This window comes from Leuciscus leuciscus (genome assembly GCF_965113295.1).
Source record: "Leuciscus leuciscus genome assembly, chromosome: 15".
NCBI lineage: Eukaryota > Metazoa > Chordata > Actinopteri > Cypriniformes > Leuciscidae > Leuciscus > Leuciscus leuciscus.
This window is the reverse complement of record NC_138739.1, coordinates 12,004,959-12,022,315: the sequence shown is the minus strand read 5'-3', so window position 1 is coordinate 12,022,315 and position 17,357 is coordinate 12,004,959. Positions and strand designations below refer to the sequence as shown.

At 37.9% G+C, this 17,357-nt stretch overlaps 1 protein-coding gene and 3 long non-coding RNA genes across 7 annotated transcripts in view; 3 read left to right on the top strand and 1 right to left on the bottom strand.

The window, feature by feature from the left end:
• The window catches only part of LOC309475963 (uncharacterized protein), a 195,660-nt gene that overhangs the window by 26,665 nt on the left and 151,638 nt on the right, over positions 1–17,357 (top strand). The window lies entirely within an intron of this gene.
• On the top strand, positions 1,589–8,796 carry LOC309476366. 4 transcript variants are annotated; one of them, XR_014198066.1, is made up of 3 exons: positions 1,617–1,643; positions 7,443–7,505; positions 7,620–8,796. It is a non-coding gene; the product is annotated as an uncharacterized lncRNA (long non-coding RNA). The 4 variants fall into 4 exon arrangements; XR_014198067.1 differs by having other exon boundaries at positions 7,443–7,514; XR_014198064.1 differs by lacking the exon at positions 7,443–7,505 and having other exon boundaries at positions 1,589–1,643.
• Positions 4,940–7,123, top strand: LOC309476539. Its single transcript, XR_014198250.1, has 2 exons — positions 4,940–6,859; positions 6,911–7,123. It is a non-coding gene; the product is annotated as an uncharacterized lncRNA (long non-coding RNA).
• LOC309476499 lies at positions 8,664–12,078 on the bottom strand. The gene is made up of 2 exons (XR_014198211.1): positions 11,656–12,078; positions 8,664–11,441 (listed from the first exon to the last, which is right to left on the bottom strand). It is a non-coding gene; the product is annotated as an uncharacterized lncRNA (long non-coding RNA).

Here is a 17,357-nt window from a genome sequence, read left to right as displayed (position 1 = left end):
TATTACAGTATGCATATTGCTTTACATGTTTATGAAATACCAGAGTTTCATTTCTGAGAATGTGTAGCAGTAAAAAGTAAAAGCAACAGAAACAATGTAGCACTATTTGGATGGTAATTGCTTATTATCATTATCAAAGAAAAACAAAAGAAAATCCATGATCTTATAAAAAAAAAAAGCCCTGTTTTCATCTTTGTGACAATGCAATTTCTCATTAAGGAACACTTAGTTTTACTATGCATATCCTTATCTGCATATAATTTCCATATGCAAATTTCCATCCATGTGATAGATGACGTGGAGATCCATCTGATATTCCGGCACAATCTCACATATACCTTTTTTTGTAAGGGCTTTCTAGTGTGCCTAAATATTACATATAGTAATATGCAAATATATGCAAGCTTCATTCCAACGTTACATACAAAAATTATTATTATATATATATATATATGCATAATGCAAACTGTCCACTGTCCACTGTCAGCTACTGTCCACTGTCATACACACTGGCCTGATCAGGTCGGAATCAATGATTAATCAGTTTGACTGTGCATAGTTTTGCATTATGCATATATATATATATATATATATATATATACGTATACAATTATATTGACAGTTGATTAATATATATCTGTATATTGTTGCACTGCTTGTATTTATATTATGGGGCGGTGCTACAAAATTGCAAGAGTCCAGTGTTGCCAGATTGGGCAGGTTTTGAATTTGGTTGTGCAGGTAAAAAAAAAATTGGGCATGCAGACAAAATTTGGACTGGTTCAAACATCAAAGTTTTATAGGCTAATTGGTTAAATAAAACAGTGTGCATGCATGTACTCCATAAAATTAATCATCATGAAATTAATAAACATACACACCCAGTGCAGGGTTTGCTGGTTTTGTTATTGACCTCGCTGATGAGCACAGACCTTTAGCCAACCTTCAGTGTGATAATGGGCCATATTTTGAATTCATAGCTGTATATTCAAGTGATAGTTTTGCTTAAGTGCAATAAGTAAGCTGTAGCTAGTAACAACTGGGAGAGTAATATCTCTCCAAATGTGGATTACACCTGTGGTGGGAAAAGACTCGAAAGCTCTTTGTAAATATAGCTGTAACTTTGAGAGTTGAATGACTTAATTGAAATCAAATGCGACTACTGTCCACTGTCATACACACTGGCCTGATCAGGTCGGAATCAATGATTAATCAGTTTGACTGTGCATAGTTTTGCATTATGTTCTACAATGTGCATTAAAAAAAAAGACGTACTGTAGTTTGAAATTTAAGCGCAACGAGCAAAGCAGATTATTATTATTATTATTATTATTATTATTATTAATGCCATTCATTTTTTGAACACGAATGACACATTTTTGGCTTTTATGTTGTGTGCAAGTGTTAAAGTTTGTTAATATCTTTATTGTTCTCCTGGCAGGAAAAAAATATTCATTTTTATTATTATTTTATTTTATTGTATGAGTTTTTTAATGAGGTAAATGATATACCTTGGTTGTCATGACAATATAATTCTATCACAGTATTTTATTAGTGAAGGATTTTGGCAGGTTTTTGACAGCTCTTGGAAATCGTCAACTGGATCTGGCAACATTGGCAGTGTCACGGATCTCTCGCTGCTGGTAAGTTACCTTGATGACTGCATTATCTTAACAAATAAGTTTGGATTGTTTTCAAGTGCAAGGCTGGACTTTTACACTATAGCCTACACAAGTTAACTTATTTTGTCTTTCAGCTCCTAGTACTTAGTTGAGTAAATATGCCTTATTCGTGACGATATGTATTGTGTCATTCTATAGTTATGCTTTTTCCCTTCCTGTCTTTCATTTATTTGCGCGGCTCGCCAAGCTTTAATTTGTGGCTCGCATGGCGGTAAATAAGTGATATGATCATGCAGTTATATATAAAAAAAATATATATAGTCATAACCCAATAATTTCGATCGGATTGAAAGGGGTTTATCGAGAGAACAAACACTTGATCGATTGAAAACCGAAACTGAAAGGACGACATATGACATAGGCTATGACTCGCTGGACGAGCTGTTCTCCTGATGAATAAAGTGTCATATGACTGTCCTGTCATTCTATGATTCTCATTTCACTCAGCATCTGTGAAGTGAAGCAGGACAACGGCTCACCAGTCCTTGTATCATATACAGACGACTGGTTTTGGGCATTTTTACTGCGTGATAAATACAAACAGCACGGCTCAACGGTGTTCATATGACCATATAAGACTAGGGTATAGTCTCCAGTCCAAATTATGACCAGATTTGGATAAATATTAAGTCTGCTGTTTAAAACAAATAAAGAACCAATTTAGGAGAATGGTTAGCGACAACAACGGTACATTTGTTGTATATTTGTGCAGTGTGCGCATGTCAAAAAATCTATTCGGATTTGAATCTTTTCACTTAAACTCGCACATCAACCCGATCATGCTTATCACATCACAATGTTTTAGCGTTTATGTGAACTACATTCAGATTCATCAGTGAATGAATTCAGTCCGATTGAAACAAAAGTTGTTTGTGTAAACATATCCAGTCTCTGTGGAGTCGCCACTTATGGCGGTCTTTCCAGCTAACGCTGCATGTGCTCTTGGATGGTTAGATAGTTCACTACTTTTACCCACAATCCTCTCTGAATATGAGTGTACATTGGATGTACACTTGCTGAAGCACTATTTCCCAGAATCCAATGCGTAGCCGAGGACTGAGCGCACATGAAAGTGCGGGAGCGAGCGAGTTTTTATTTTATTTTTATTAATTATTACTTGAATAAGACATATTAAAATATTGAGACAGTATTAGATGAATGTTAAAATTAAATGAACTGATATTAAAAAGGTAAATTATATAGGTAGATTATTATTTCCTAATTAAAATATATTATTTAGGAATTAGCCTAAAGCCTGTTTTATGCTTCTGCGTCGAATCGACGGCGTACCCCCGCGGACCCCTCTGCGTCGACGCGAACCTCGACGCGACCCCTCCGCCGTAGCTTGACGTGCACCTCCAAAAAATTGTAACTACGCGTCGCGGTGACGCAGACCGCAGGGGCTGTGATTGGTCAGATTATACATCATTTCCGGAGTAAAATATATTAAAATAGAAAACAGTCATTTTAAATTGTCATAAAATATGTTTTGTTTTATTGTTTTTTATATACTAAACACAGCCTTGGTGAGCAGAAGAGACTTCTTTTAAAAACATTAAAAATCTTACCGATCTAAAACTTTTGACCGGTAGTGTATATGTATATATTTATATATATTCTTTTCTTTTTTTGTTGTTGCTAGAAATAAACTTCAATCAATCAAATCAATGTTTGTTTTGAAAAAAAGTTTGTTGTTTATTTACAATACAATGTTCACGGGTACATCATGGATATCAAGTAATTAACCAAGTCTGCCACGGGACACTACATTATCCTGCCATGGCACCGTGGTCGAACCCATTTTGTAGCCCAACCCGGTGATCTTTGCACCCGAAGATAAAATCTTTAAAGTCACTGCCAGTCTCTGAGCGAGGTCAATAGGCATACTGTGTGTAGTCTGATGCTGTATTAACGGCTTTAAACGATGAACAAGATCGTCAAATCGACCTTTCGACATCCGAAAATACTTAAAGTGCATTTCTTCGTCCAAGTCCCTCAGCGGTCGAACAACCGTAACAAATTCGCCAATCCTTCCCCTGTCTTCGTGCACTGGTCGTACAGACCACCTTCGCTGACGTCTTTTTCTTCTACGATTAAACATTTGCAATAAAATCATTTGTTGATTAGCTCCAGCTGCAACAACACTCTCTCTCTTTCGCTCGCCATTGTCGGAAATGAAAAAGCGGAACCGGCGCATGGAACCAAAACAAACTAGGAAAGAGATTCGCGAACCACACCACCCCCCTAGCGTTCTGGCGGTGAAATGCACCGCGATGCAACGCAACCCGACGCAGAACCATAAAACGGTCACGACGCCGTTGGAGTGACGGCGTAGCTACGCCGTGGAGTTGACGCAGAAGCATAATGAGGGCTTAAAGGCGGCCGCACACCGGACGCGCAGCTCAGCGCCGCGTCGCGCCACGTCTAGGACAACTGTCACCTGAAAATCCGATAACATCAGCAATTTTCTGATTTATGTAAATAAATATAAAACTAAATGTATATTGCAGCACAGGGTGAAGTCCGTATATACATTAACTACGATTTGAGACACACACATGTAAATTTAATATAAAACTATGTAAATGGCGCTCTGTGGCGCGGCAGGATTTTGAACACGGTCCTGAGCCGCCGCGGACAGACGCCGAAAGGCGCCGCCGGTGTGTGTACTCTCATAGAGAATAATGTGTTCGAATTTAAAAGACGTGGCGCGGCGCTGCGCGTCCGGTGTGCGACCCCCTTGGCGCCGCCGGTGTGTGTACTCTCATAGAGAATAGTGTGTTCGAATTTAAAAGACGTGGCGCTGCGCGGCGCGCCGCCGAGCTGCGCGTCCGGTGTGCGACCCCCTTTACTATAAAGGCGGCCGCACACCGGACGCGCAGCTCAGCGCCGCGCCGCGCCACAACTGTCACCTGAAAATCCGATAACATCAGCAATTTTCTGATTTCTGTAAATAAATATAAAACTAAATGTATATTGCAGCACAGGGTGAGGTCCGTATATACATTAACTACGATTTGAGACACATACATGTAAATTTAATATAAAACTATGTAAATGGCGCTCTGTGGCGCGGCAGGATTTTGAACACGGTCCTGAACCGCCGCGGACAGACGCCGAAAGGCGTCGCCGGTGTGTGTACTCTCATAGAGAATAGTGTGTTCGAATTTAAAAGACGTGGCGCTGCGCGGCGCGCCGCCGAGCTGCGCGTCCGGTGTGCGACCCCCTTAAGCCATGTTTTTTTATATATATATATATATATATATAATTTGTGGCATTGTTGTTAATTCGTTAAACTGTAAGGAAGAGATGATAATTTGGTGGATGATTTAAAAATATTCGTTAATCATCTGTTTGTAACGCATTCATTCGAATGTAATCATAACGGTCGCTTGAGGGCGCTCAACGACCACGTCATCTGTGAGCGAGAGTTTCTAACAATTTCAATCGATGAAACTACAAAGATGGCGCGGAGGTATATGGATTATTCTCCAACTACAGGCACTTTTGTGTCCTTGGCCTTTTTTGAAAATAAATGAACAAACAAATGAACAAATACATTGTCATTATGAAGGTCATGCTCCAACATCCCAGTGACCACCAAATCTTGCCCCTTTTTTCTTTTAAAAATGCTTTTGCAAGGCTGTTTATTAGCAAATTTTGCAGTTTTATGCTTGTCCCCAACCCAAACTGGCCCTCTTTGAAAATTTATATTAAAGGATCGATTTAAAAATATTTTTTAACATGTGTGTCTTAAGGACAAATAAAATAATATCATACCATCGATATTCCATATACATATCACAATTTTAAACTATTTTTGGAATAAAATAAGTCTTTCCACAGGTCAGTCATTTCCACTTCCCTCAACAAATTCCACCTTAGTAGATCACCTTAAAAATATTATTTATTTGGTAACCATGGAAATAATAGTGAAAAGGACGTATTAATTGAAGATGAAACTTCAGGCGCATTAGAGTATTTTTATTCAGCGTCATTTCCACCTTGGCTGTAGTCCGGTTGAATTATGTACAACAAATATGGAAAATAATGTATTTATGTTTATTACGAGTAAACAACATGCTAAGTCCAAAAGTAGCTAAGCCTGACATGAGGGTGTGCTAATATTGCAAAAAACCTCCGTCATTTCCACCTCCGCTCCGTCACTTCCACCTCTGAGAAATTACAGGCTTAGCTTTGGACATGATATATGCCGTTTTTGTGCGCTATATTTGCATGTTCTCATGACATATTTGTGCTTTTGGACTGAGAACTTTATATTCACCATTCCAGTACACTCTATATTTGAAGAGTTCAGATGCAAAAGCCTCTAAATGTCATCTGAAATTTTCTTATAGAATGATCATTTTTATCAAGCTTGTATATTTAAGTTCAGTAATTTCACTTAAATGACATTTAATAGGTAATCTTCATTACCATTTGAGTGAAATTATTGAATTTAAATATACGAGCTTGATAAAAATGATCATTCTAGAAGAAAATTTCAGATGGCATTTAGAGGCTTTTGCATCTGAACTCTTCATTTATTTTTATTTATCTATATATGAATGTTTTGAGCAGGTTCATATAATTTGCATATCATTTGTAATCATTATTTTTAAAACTATTAGGTATACTGTTCAACTCATAAATGTTAAATAATAAAATACATGGTTACAAATATTTTGGACTGGCAATTTAAGTAAAAATAAAAAAAGAAACAATCTTTCCACCATAAACCGTCATTTCCACCACTTTCCACCATTACAAAAAATTTAATAAAATAAAAAATAAGAATAACCAATGATGTGGATCTAAATGCATTTTAAATCAAGTATAAAAGTTCACTTACAATATGTGTGTGAGTGACTTTAAAAATAAACATAGACCTGAGCAAAAATGAAATGCTGTAGGCAAAAATCCCAACTCGCGGCAACTTGTGGCATTTAGCAACTTTAAATAAAAATGTATTATATATATTATGTGTTCATGAAGTATTAAGATTTATTTTGTTACATGATTATACTTTGCGGTAAAAAATTGCTTTCCTACTGACTTTGCATCAGTGCGGCCTTTTTGTTTAATGCATTTTTCCAAAGTAAAAAATAACATGGCCTAATATTACTTTTAAAAACATTATTTTTTTCAATAACCTTTTAATAATAGTAACTGTCTAAGTCCATAGACAACTAACATACACAAATATTCAACAAACAATAAATAACAAGTTGCAATGTGGAATTCATTGTGCAGGGTTTTCACTGTGAGGTTGATTTACAACTTGGGGAGCATAAATTATCTTCAGAGGTGTGTGTGTGTGTGTGTGTGTGTGTGTGTGTGTGTGTGTGTGTGTGTGTGTGTGTGTGTGTGTGTGTGTGTGTGTGTGTGTGTGTGTGTGTGTGTGTGTGTGTGTGTGTGTGTGTGTGTGTGTGTGTGTTATAGTGGTCTCTTTGGCCATCGACAACTACTGGCCTGGCAGCAGAATACTGTGTTTTTAGATGTATTCATGGATCAGCGTGAACTGGGATAGATTTAACAACATTGTCATCTGTCATAAATTGTTTTAGTACATTGTGGTCATGTAGACATACCCTTAAACATGAAAAATTGTTTTGCTTTCATTTAGAATTAGCCTACAGATCATACATCCAGTTTTTACTCGCGTCTGTTAGTTTAAGTCCAGCATGTAAGTGTGTGGAGCAAGTTTCACTGGTATTAGTTGAGGTTTTGATCATTCATTTGCTTTTCATTATTTTACAGCCTTAGGAGAAAAGAAGAAAGGAAACTCTTGGAACATTTAATATCGCTTAAAAAAAAAAAAAGGTATATCAGGTCTTCATTTAATTTCTATTAATGTTTTCTTCACAAATCACAACTAAACTGCTTTATTAAGTCAAATGTCAGTAAAGGTGTTTTGATGTGTGTGTTGTTCAGCAGGTCATGGAGATTCATCAGTCTGCTGTGATTCTGCTGCTGGTCTTGTGTGTGTCGTTCTCCACTCATGGTCAACCAGACTATATAAAGCCCCGGTATCAAAAATTCCTCAATCAACATTTCGGTCCTGATATGAGTGAGCAGAAGTGTACCAGTGAAATCAGAAAGAGAGACATAACTGGAACTGGAAATGTCTGCAAACCTGTCAACACCTTCATACAAGCAAATAAGAATCAGATTAACGCAGTTTGTGGCAAAGGAGGAACTCATCAGACTGGTGACCTGTTTAAGAGCAACCAGCCTTTTCCTGTGATCACATGCAAATTACAAAGTGGGGAGAGACCCCCAAACTGTGAATATCGTAAAGGGAAGAAGTCCACTCGCTACGTCGTGTTGGGGTGTGCAGAAGGCTGGCCTGTACATTATGAAGAAGGCATAGTGGTTCATTCCAAGCATGAATTATGATAACCTCAGTCAAGATTTAATTTTTTTAATATGTGTTTTTATTGGTCTAAGGGCACAAAAAACAAGATTTGAACTATTTTTTATTTTTTTTTACACATTTGTGACCCTGGATCAACCAGTCACAAGTCGCACGGGTATATTTGTGGCAATATCCAACAATACATTGTATGGGTCAAAATTATTGATTTTTCTTTTATGACAAAAATCATTAGGATATTGAGTAAAGATCATGTTCCATGAAGATATTTAGTAAATTTCCTTCCACAAATATATAAAACATTTATTTTTGTGAGTGAATGCAGCACAATCGTGAACATAAATGGACAACTTTAAAGGTGATTTTCTCAATGTTGAATTCTTTTTTATTTATTTTTTGCACCCTTAGATTCCAGATATCCAAATAGTTGTATCTCTGCCAAATATTGTCCTATCCTAACAAGCCATACATCAATGGAAAGCATATTTATTCAGCTTTCATGTGATGTATAAATCACAATTTCAAAAAATGTACCCATGTGACTGGTTTTGTGGTCCAGGGTCACATTTTTCAAAGAGATTTTCAGATGTCCACTTGAGTATGCATTTTTGGTTTTAATTGAAGAGATACAGTATTAAATATAATACACTAATAACACAGTGCCATTGTGTGTATTTAGAAAATCAATCAATAAAATGATATCATGTGAAAACTATCAAATATATACAAAGAATATAATACAGCTTCAATTATTTCAAATGCAATTGAGTTCCCATTCAACTTGTAGATGAAGAAATTCATACAAATGTAATTTTTTTATGTTTTTGATATCAGAACGTGAGGATGTGATTCCATCAAAGATCTCTAGTTAAGGTACTCTGGTTGTTGAGATCTACAACTCTGTGGAACCAACTCAGACAATATAGAAAATGCTCACGCTCACTCCAGTCTATGTTGAGTATGTTGATTAACCATTATAGCTGATAATTCTATTTATGTTCAAAATGGACACATTTATACCGTAGCTTTCTTCTCTCAGAATGAAATCTACATTGATCTATTGATGTTTTCAATGATGTTTAAAAAAAAAAAAACTAGTGATCAGGTGTTTTTCAGTCTCATCTGAAAGGAGCAGTGTTGGAGGCAACAGATTACAAGTAAATGTATTACATAATCAGATTATTTTTATGATGTAAGAGTAATACATTTACATGACAAAGGCTACATGTGATCACATTACTTTTTGGATGTAACTGCAAATTACATTCGAATAGCACAAATACATTTATTTACAGCCAAAAAAGTTCAAGAACAACAGTCACGGTAATAGCATGAATTGCAGCTGAATAGTCAGTAATGCATGATGTCCAATTTAGTGGACAGATGGTTAATCAGAATTTCCTCCCAGTCCAAAATCAACACTTGGCATGATTATCAAGAGGAATGGATGTATATTCCAGAGCAACTTGGCATTTTTGACTGGCCATCGGCCATCTTGGTTTGGAGAAAATAAAAATCCACAAACAATGGCTTGCCACTTGGTAGCAGTGTATAATGATGCACTAGTGTCTGCTGTAGAGGCAACTATGTGATCAAAACCCATGCAAATGCAAGAAAATGCTTTTTGAATAATGTCCACTGCTGTGACTCTATGCGTGGAAGGGTAAATGCAAAGACAGGCTGAATAGAGCCTCACAGAGCTATGTAATATTTTGCTAATCATTCGTTCATTTCTCTGCCTTTAAAAACAATCAAACAATCAGAATCAATCGCAAAGCCCAAAAAAATAGGTAAACATCTGACCTCAGTTAGGGGTTAACAGTGGTTTTTAACCATGTGCTGTAAACATGACAAACACAGTTTGAGAGCAAAGTCTATCAATGAAGCACAGCTGTGGACATGAACACAATATATTTATGTACTTTAAAACAAAATATTATGTTTTAAAAAGCTATCTCACAATCTCTAATTATGTGAACAAAATCAGAAGTAAAATATTAATGTTTAATGTCAATCTGAAGAACAGCATACAAGTTCGCCTCGAGTTAAAATAAGATGAGCCTCTGCATCACCCATATTATCAGAGCTTTTTAAGTGTACTGTGGCTTGGCGTCAGTTGTATTTGTTGTGTTTCTGCTCGTCGCTACTCTTTTTCTGTTCTTGCTGTTCCTTTTCCAGTGATTCTGCTTCTTAACAGCAGGTGTTCATCACTAATGCTCAAACACTACTCATATAATCACTTAATTATCTCATTAACTTCAACACTTACTTCAGTGTTACTTTAACACTAAACACTGAGCAGTATGGTCAGTCTTGACCTCTGTATGTCTTGAATTTGGTAATGCACATGGTCTCAATTAGTTTTGAGTTCTTTAGCATGCTCCAAATTCTCCAGTTGGCCACAATATATTTTTTTAGCAGACCATTTCATTAATCAATCTCTGAAAATCACACTTCAAACCCCTCAGAATGACCCTGCTGTTTGTCTGCTGGGATTTCCTTATTTACCCTACTAAATATGCTGATTTGCCAGCCTGATCTCACGGCAATTCGTACGAATTCTACGAGGCGGCTAATTCGTACGAATTCATACGACCTCACTCGTACGGATTAGTAAGATTTTTGCTAAATCGTACATATTTTACGAATTGCCCAATTCGTATGAATTCATACGAATGACCTACCCCTGACCCCGCCCCTAAACCTACCCATCACGTGGGTTTAGACAAATTGTACAAATTCGTACGAGTGAGGTCGTACGAATTTGTACAAATTAGCCACCTTTTTATCACTCGTACGAATTCGTACAAATTGGTCGTGAGATTGCCTTGGATTTGCTGCTCAAGAAACATTTCTGATTGCTATTTCTTTATTTAAAAATCTTAGTTTTTCTCTATGTATTTTTTGTTGTTGCCAGAATTAGTGCCGCACGTGGTGATTCTCGCCAATCCCAAAACTCAGACTCAGTGCCTGAGGTGTTCAAATGAGTCGCATACTCAACATGTTCTTCCTCTTTACCATTCTGTAAAAGCATTACACAAGAATAAAATATTTCAAATTAAAATTATGACAAATTCAAAATAACTTGAGTGAGTGTGTTATTTTTACTGTCTGAAGTGTTTTTACAGTAATTTGAAACTGAAATATAGGGCCCTATTTTAACGATCTGAAACGCAAGTATCAAGCGCGAAACGCAAGTAACTTTGTGGGCGGGTCTTGGGCGCTGTTGCTGTTATACCGGCGGGATAAATGACTCTTGCGCCCGACGCAAATCTAAAAGGGGTTGGTCTGAAGTAGCTTCATTATTCATAGGTGTGGTTTGGGCGTAACGTGAAATAAACCAATCAGAGCGTCATCTCACATTCCCTTTAAGAGCAGACGCGCTTATTCTATAGCGGATTCCTATTATAACGGCGGATTTGCCAGACGCGCGCCAGGAGCGGTTCACAGCCGAGGAGAGCAACGTTCTCGTCAGGGCCGTAAAACACAGAGAAGTGACATTGGGGATGGAGAAACACACCCAAATTAACTTCGGTTAAACAGGCGTATGATAATTTGGGTAAATGTGTAAGCTAGATGTATGCTTTTATAATAAACTATCTATCTATCTATCTATCTATCTATCTATCTATCGTAATAATGTATGATTTGCAAAAATGAAAACTGCTGCTTCTGTGTAGATGAGAGAATCAAAGTGTATGCGCGTTGTGCACACGCTACATTGATTATGGCCAAGCATGCACCCTTAAAATAGCATATGAATAACATGCGCAACGCGCCACTGACTTTAAACTAGATTTTTTCGGTTAGTGGTGGAATTGTTTTCTAAACGTGCAAAACAGCATGAAGGAACGTTTGCGCCGGAACACGCCTCCTCTTTGCGCTGAACCGCCCCCGGGAGCGCAAGTGTATTTCTTAGTTAACCGACGTGCGTCTGTGGAGGGAAAAGTCCGCTGTGCGCGGGTGCAAAAAAGGAATGATACATGCGTCGCTGTACAAAGTCAATTGCGCTGGGTGCAAGATAGGGCCCATAGTGTTAATGGTGACATGTGGAGATCCTGCAATCGTCTCTTTTAAAATGTATTCCATTTCAAATGGCTAATTACTAAAAGTGTAATATGTAATGTGATCCACCACAATATGAAAGTAATTTAATCAGACTCATTTTATTTACATTGAAGAAAGAAAATACCTGTTACTCTCTAACTATATGATGGATCATCATACATACAAAAACACACACAACATAGATTAATAATAAATTAACTTACCAATGTATGTGTGTTTCTTTTGTAGAATATTGGATGATGTAACACACCAGCAGAAGTTATCTCATCTTCACAAATCTGAACAGCTTGAACAACAAATAGATCTGTGTTATTTTTAGGGCTGTCAAAGTTAAAGCATTAATGCACACAATTCAATATATTTAATGCTGCAATTTTTTTTAAAAAGGGTTTAAAATTGTGGCACACCCACACAAAAAGTCCCTACTAGCAGAGTAAAAGAAAATACAGAATCAGTTTTTGTGTGTGTGAGGTGAGTAAAGAGCTGCTCAGGGCAGATCAGTGAAAAAAATAAATAAAAAATAACTATTTAGGAACAAAATGCCATTACCTACATAAATTAAAGGGGTCATGACATGAGAAACCAAATTTGCCTTGATCTTTTGGTAAATGAGGTCTTTGTACCATTAAAACTTCCTGCAAGTTTCATAGCTTAAGACGTTCTCCCCATTATAAACAAAGCATTTATTTAATAAAGCTCTAATTACAGCTCGTTGGGGATCCATGGTAAGATGTGACGTCTCGGTACGAAGTGACGTACCAGTCGTTTATATATGACCGCCAGTGGGTCTGTTTACAAGAAGATTGCGATGCCACGCAGATGTGCTGTTCCTGGCTGTGGACAAACAAAATGTTTGAATACGATGCCGGACGATCCAGCCGTCAGGGGAAAATGGATGCAGTTTATTTTTGCGGACGTCCCAGTCACGGCAGTGTTAATTTGAGCGTGGGTTCTCTACATTTCAAGGATGAATGTTTTGAGAACAAATCGCAGTATGATGCTGGCTTTGCCAGAAATGTTTTGCTTAAAGATCAGGCCGTGCCGACTATTCAGGGTCCCAATGACGCCGCAAACTCTAAGTGATGTATTTAATCTTTAAACTACTTTTAGCCAATGGTGTTAGCCAATCATAACAGTGGGGTTAACACTGAACTCTTAAAGGGAAAACACACTGTTTGAATCAGAGGATGAGAAAAAGGGAAAGGTCATAAATCACTCAAATTGAAAAGTTTTTTGTCCAAAAAACTATAGTAATACTATAATTGCACCTAAGGGAACATGATAAAACAAAAACCATGTCATGACCCCTTTAAATAATAATCTGATTCATATTTAGAGAATATTTTTAAACTGAACTGTAAGGGCCAATCCCAATTCTACCCCTTACCCCTTCACTTTCCCCTTCCCCTCTGTTTTGCGTGTGCACGTGAAGGGGTAGGGCTGTCTCAATTCTCTTTTGGTTGGAGGGGTAGGGGTAAGGGGTAAGGGGAAGGGCCAGATAGCCCTTGAAAGGACGATTTTTCGGGACCACACTTCAAACGAAGGGGTATGAGAAATGTACCTGCATACACCGGCTACCGAGGCAACATGACTGCCAATAATCATTTTCTTTGTCACATTCAATCTTGTGTTCATATTTACGGTCATGTTCTTCAAAGAAACGGTTGCAAAAAAATCGTTAAAGTTCGTTAACAATATGACGCGTGTAAAAAGCAAAAGTTTGAAGCGAAGTGGACGCGCGAATGAGGCGAATTCGCGTCCACCGCGCCGCACTAAACGCCTCATTCGCGCCGCAAGACTTCCAGACGCGCGTAAACGCGTCTTAACATTAAAATCACTCGCGCCAGACGCTCTATTCGCGTTTGGTGTGAACGCAGCTTTTAGGCATCGAAGATATCGTCATCTCCGTTGTTTTCTGCAAACTTCAGAAGAAAAATACAAAAAATAGCTGTAACTCACGCAATACTACAGCTGACGACGGCATCTTGGAAGTTTGTGATAAACATTGGCGCATCTCCTGTGACGTAGGCGCTAGCGACGATGTATAATTACATGTAACGGTATAGTAGTGGTGTCCCATTTCTTAGGGGAATATTTTCACCCCTACGCCTTGACACTCTGTTTCAAGGGGCAAGGGTTAGGGGTAGGCGAAGGGGTATAAAATAGAATTGGGATTGGGCCTAAAACTTGCTTTCTTGAGAAGTTTTAGTATATTTCCTGCAGGCGCAGAAGATCCCAAATCCTGCAACAATCATCAGAGAACCAGCAGAGATCAACACTATCAGAGACACTGAGACTGGAGGAGGAGGAGAAGAAGAGAGTCATTAGTGTAAGTGAATCTGTAAATAAACTCTAATATCAGTGCTGTGGTACCTGCACATGTGTGACAGAGTGTGTTGATGTCCAGATGTGTGGTCTGGTTGCTGATGGGATTGTTCAGCACACAGCTGTAGGTGTTTTTATCCTGATATTCCACCTCCAGAGGTAGAGAGAGACTGATGCTGAGATCACACACACTGATGCTGGACAATACACTGATTCCTTTGTACCAGGAGAGAGTCACATCACTCACATTCAACACTGAACACACCAATGAACATGATGATGATGATGATGAAGAACACTGTGAAGAATTACTGATGATGACAGGTCGACAGGAACAGGCAGACGAGCTGGGAAACATGAGAGAATGAGCAAAAATATGGACAAATCTAAGCAACAAAATTATTTTCGTTGTGTGTTGACGGCCAATGAGTGTTAATGTCATCTCAAGCTATAACATGATTAAACATTTAAATATGTAAATAGTTAAAGATTGCACTCAATCAACAGCAGTTGTGGCATAATATTGATTACAACAAAACTTAATCCTTAAATGTAAAATATTTACTGTTTCAAAAGTACAGCCACAAGACATAAACAATGTGTTAACATGATTTTAATGTAAAAAATCATAAATTATCCAACTTTGCTGCACCACCATAAACCAGTAAACAACTGTAAAAAGTATCATTTAAAATGTTTTACAGCTCACTTAATGCACATTTTAAAGAACACCTATTATGTGTTTTTTTTTTTCCATGTTTAACTTTCTTTAGTGTGTAATGATGCTGTTTGAAAAGTGAAAAGCACAAAGTAACCTCCAAAGCGGTTATTCTCTATATCAGCAATTACTGTTTCTGAACTCCCTGAAACACCTCCATCGAATTCTTGAGTTTTCTTCTGTGAACAAACACGTCACAATATTCTTCATTTATATAAAGGCATATACAGAATAAAGGGGCGGGGCCTGGTTGAGTTAGTTATAATGTGTTGAAAATGATGGTTATGGTAAGGGACGGGACATTTCCCACACACTCGAAGCGGTTGACCAATCAGAACACACTGCTCCAGCCAACCAATCAGAGCACAGTGTGCTTTACAGAAGGAGGGGCTTCACAGAGACAGGAACTAAACAGTGTTACCAAGGGGGTAATCCAGCATCCAGAAAGCGTACCTTCTATAGAGACATCCATTGGCTAACAAGCCATCACCATTGACTCCCATTCATTCCATTCATTCCCTTAGCATTCCATTGACTCCCATTCATTTTGCAGTCACTTTGACAGTGAATAACTTTACATCTGAGGCGTTTAAAGACTCTATTTCTCCATTGTTTATTTCTAAAGAAACACGACAATGTATAAAAGGCTCCATTACCTTTTATCTTACACTATGGCCCCGTAGAAACCGTTTTTTTAAAAATAGGCTAACGATTGCGTCATAACCACGCGACTCTCTGTCGCACAGTAGAGAGATTACTGTATGGTAGTGATGGGGACGAGACCGTCTATGCCGAGTCCGAGTCAAGACCGAGTCTTTGAAGGGTCGAGTCCGAGTCGAGGCCGAGTCTTTGAAGGGTCGAGTCCGAGTCAAGACCGAGTCTTTGAAGGAACAAGTCCGAGTCGAGTCCGAGAAAGCAGAAATCGGTCTCGAGACCGGACTCGAGTACTACATCACTACCGTATGGACAGGAGGAGAAGCTCGCAGTCAATCGGGGGGACGTGGAGGCATAAAGTCCGATAAAGTCAAGGGAGAAGCCCATAGAGAGTCCTAAAGTTGCTCCTGCTCCTAGCTCATGGACAGCTCTTACTCAAGCTCTACGTATCTGCAAGATTCGGAAGGGAATGATTCAGATTTCTCTTGGCACAACTACTAGAAGACAGATGGGTTGCTCACGTCACATCTACGTCGTCAAGCTCAGTTTGAGTCTGCACAGTACGCTCAGCCATCAGTAAGTGAGTGCTTCTAATTGACTTCACTTGTCTCCGTCGAAGTCTATGGGGTCGATGTGTTCATTTATTTTACTGTCTATGAGTGTTACTGATAGACTGGGAGTGTAACAATGACAAATATAGGAAAGATAATGTGTTTTTTGAACATTCAGACATGATAACCATAGATCAAGACTTTGAAAAAGACAGAATAGGTCCTCTTTAACAAAATAATTCATGTAAGTGTTTTTTGTTTTGTTTTTAAAAATAAATTATAAGCTTCATATTTCTGGTTCATAATATCGGCCCATTGAGCACCTCATTGTAACCTCTATTTTTGCTTTAATTCATTTTTGTGGCAATCAGCTTTATGCCAAACAAGTTTATCATGCCCTCATATGAGCTTAACTTGTGCTGGACCTAAAATATCCCTTTAAAAATATATATATATATGTATATATATATGAATGTTTGGACGAATGATCTCACCATATACAGAAACACTGAATGTTTTTGATGACAGTTGATGATAATGTTCATAAACTCCAGTATGTTCAGTTGTGATGTTTGTGATGGTCAGAGATCCAGTTTGATCGTCCAGCTTTAGTCTGTCTCTGAATCTCCCATCAGGAACATCATCATATGTGGAGAAGATTCCATCAGTTCTACTGATTTCAGCTATAATATACTCTTCAGCTCCAAAACTCCACAGTATATCGTCTTGTACCTCAGTAAGATCAGGGCAAAGAGTAACAGAATCTCCTTCCATCACTGACACTGACTTCACTTCATCAGCACCAAACACACCTAGAGAACATGAAGAAGTTTTGGAACAGATTAAGGCTCCTGATGGTTTACAAAGACTGAAATCAGTTTGTAACGTTTTAATGTGAATAGTAATACTTTTATTTTAATGGTGTTTAAGTTTAAGTTAGATGATAATTACTTGAAAGTTTAATTTTGCTGGAAATTTTCAAT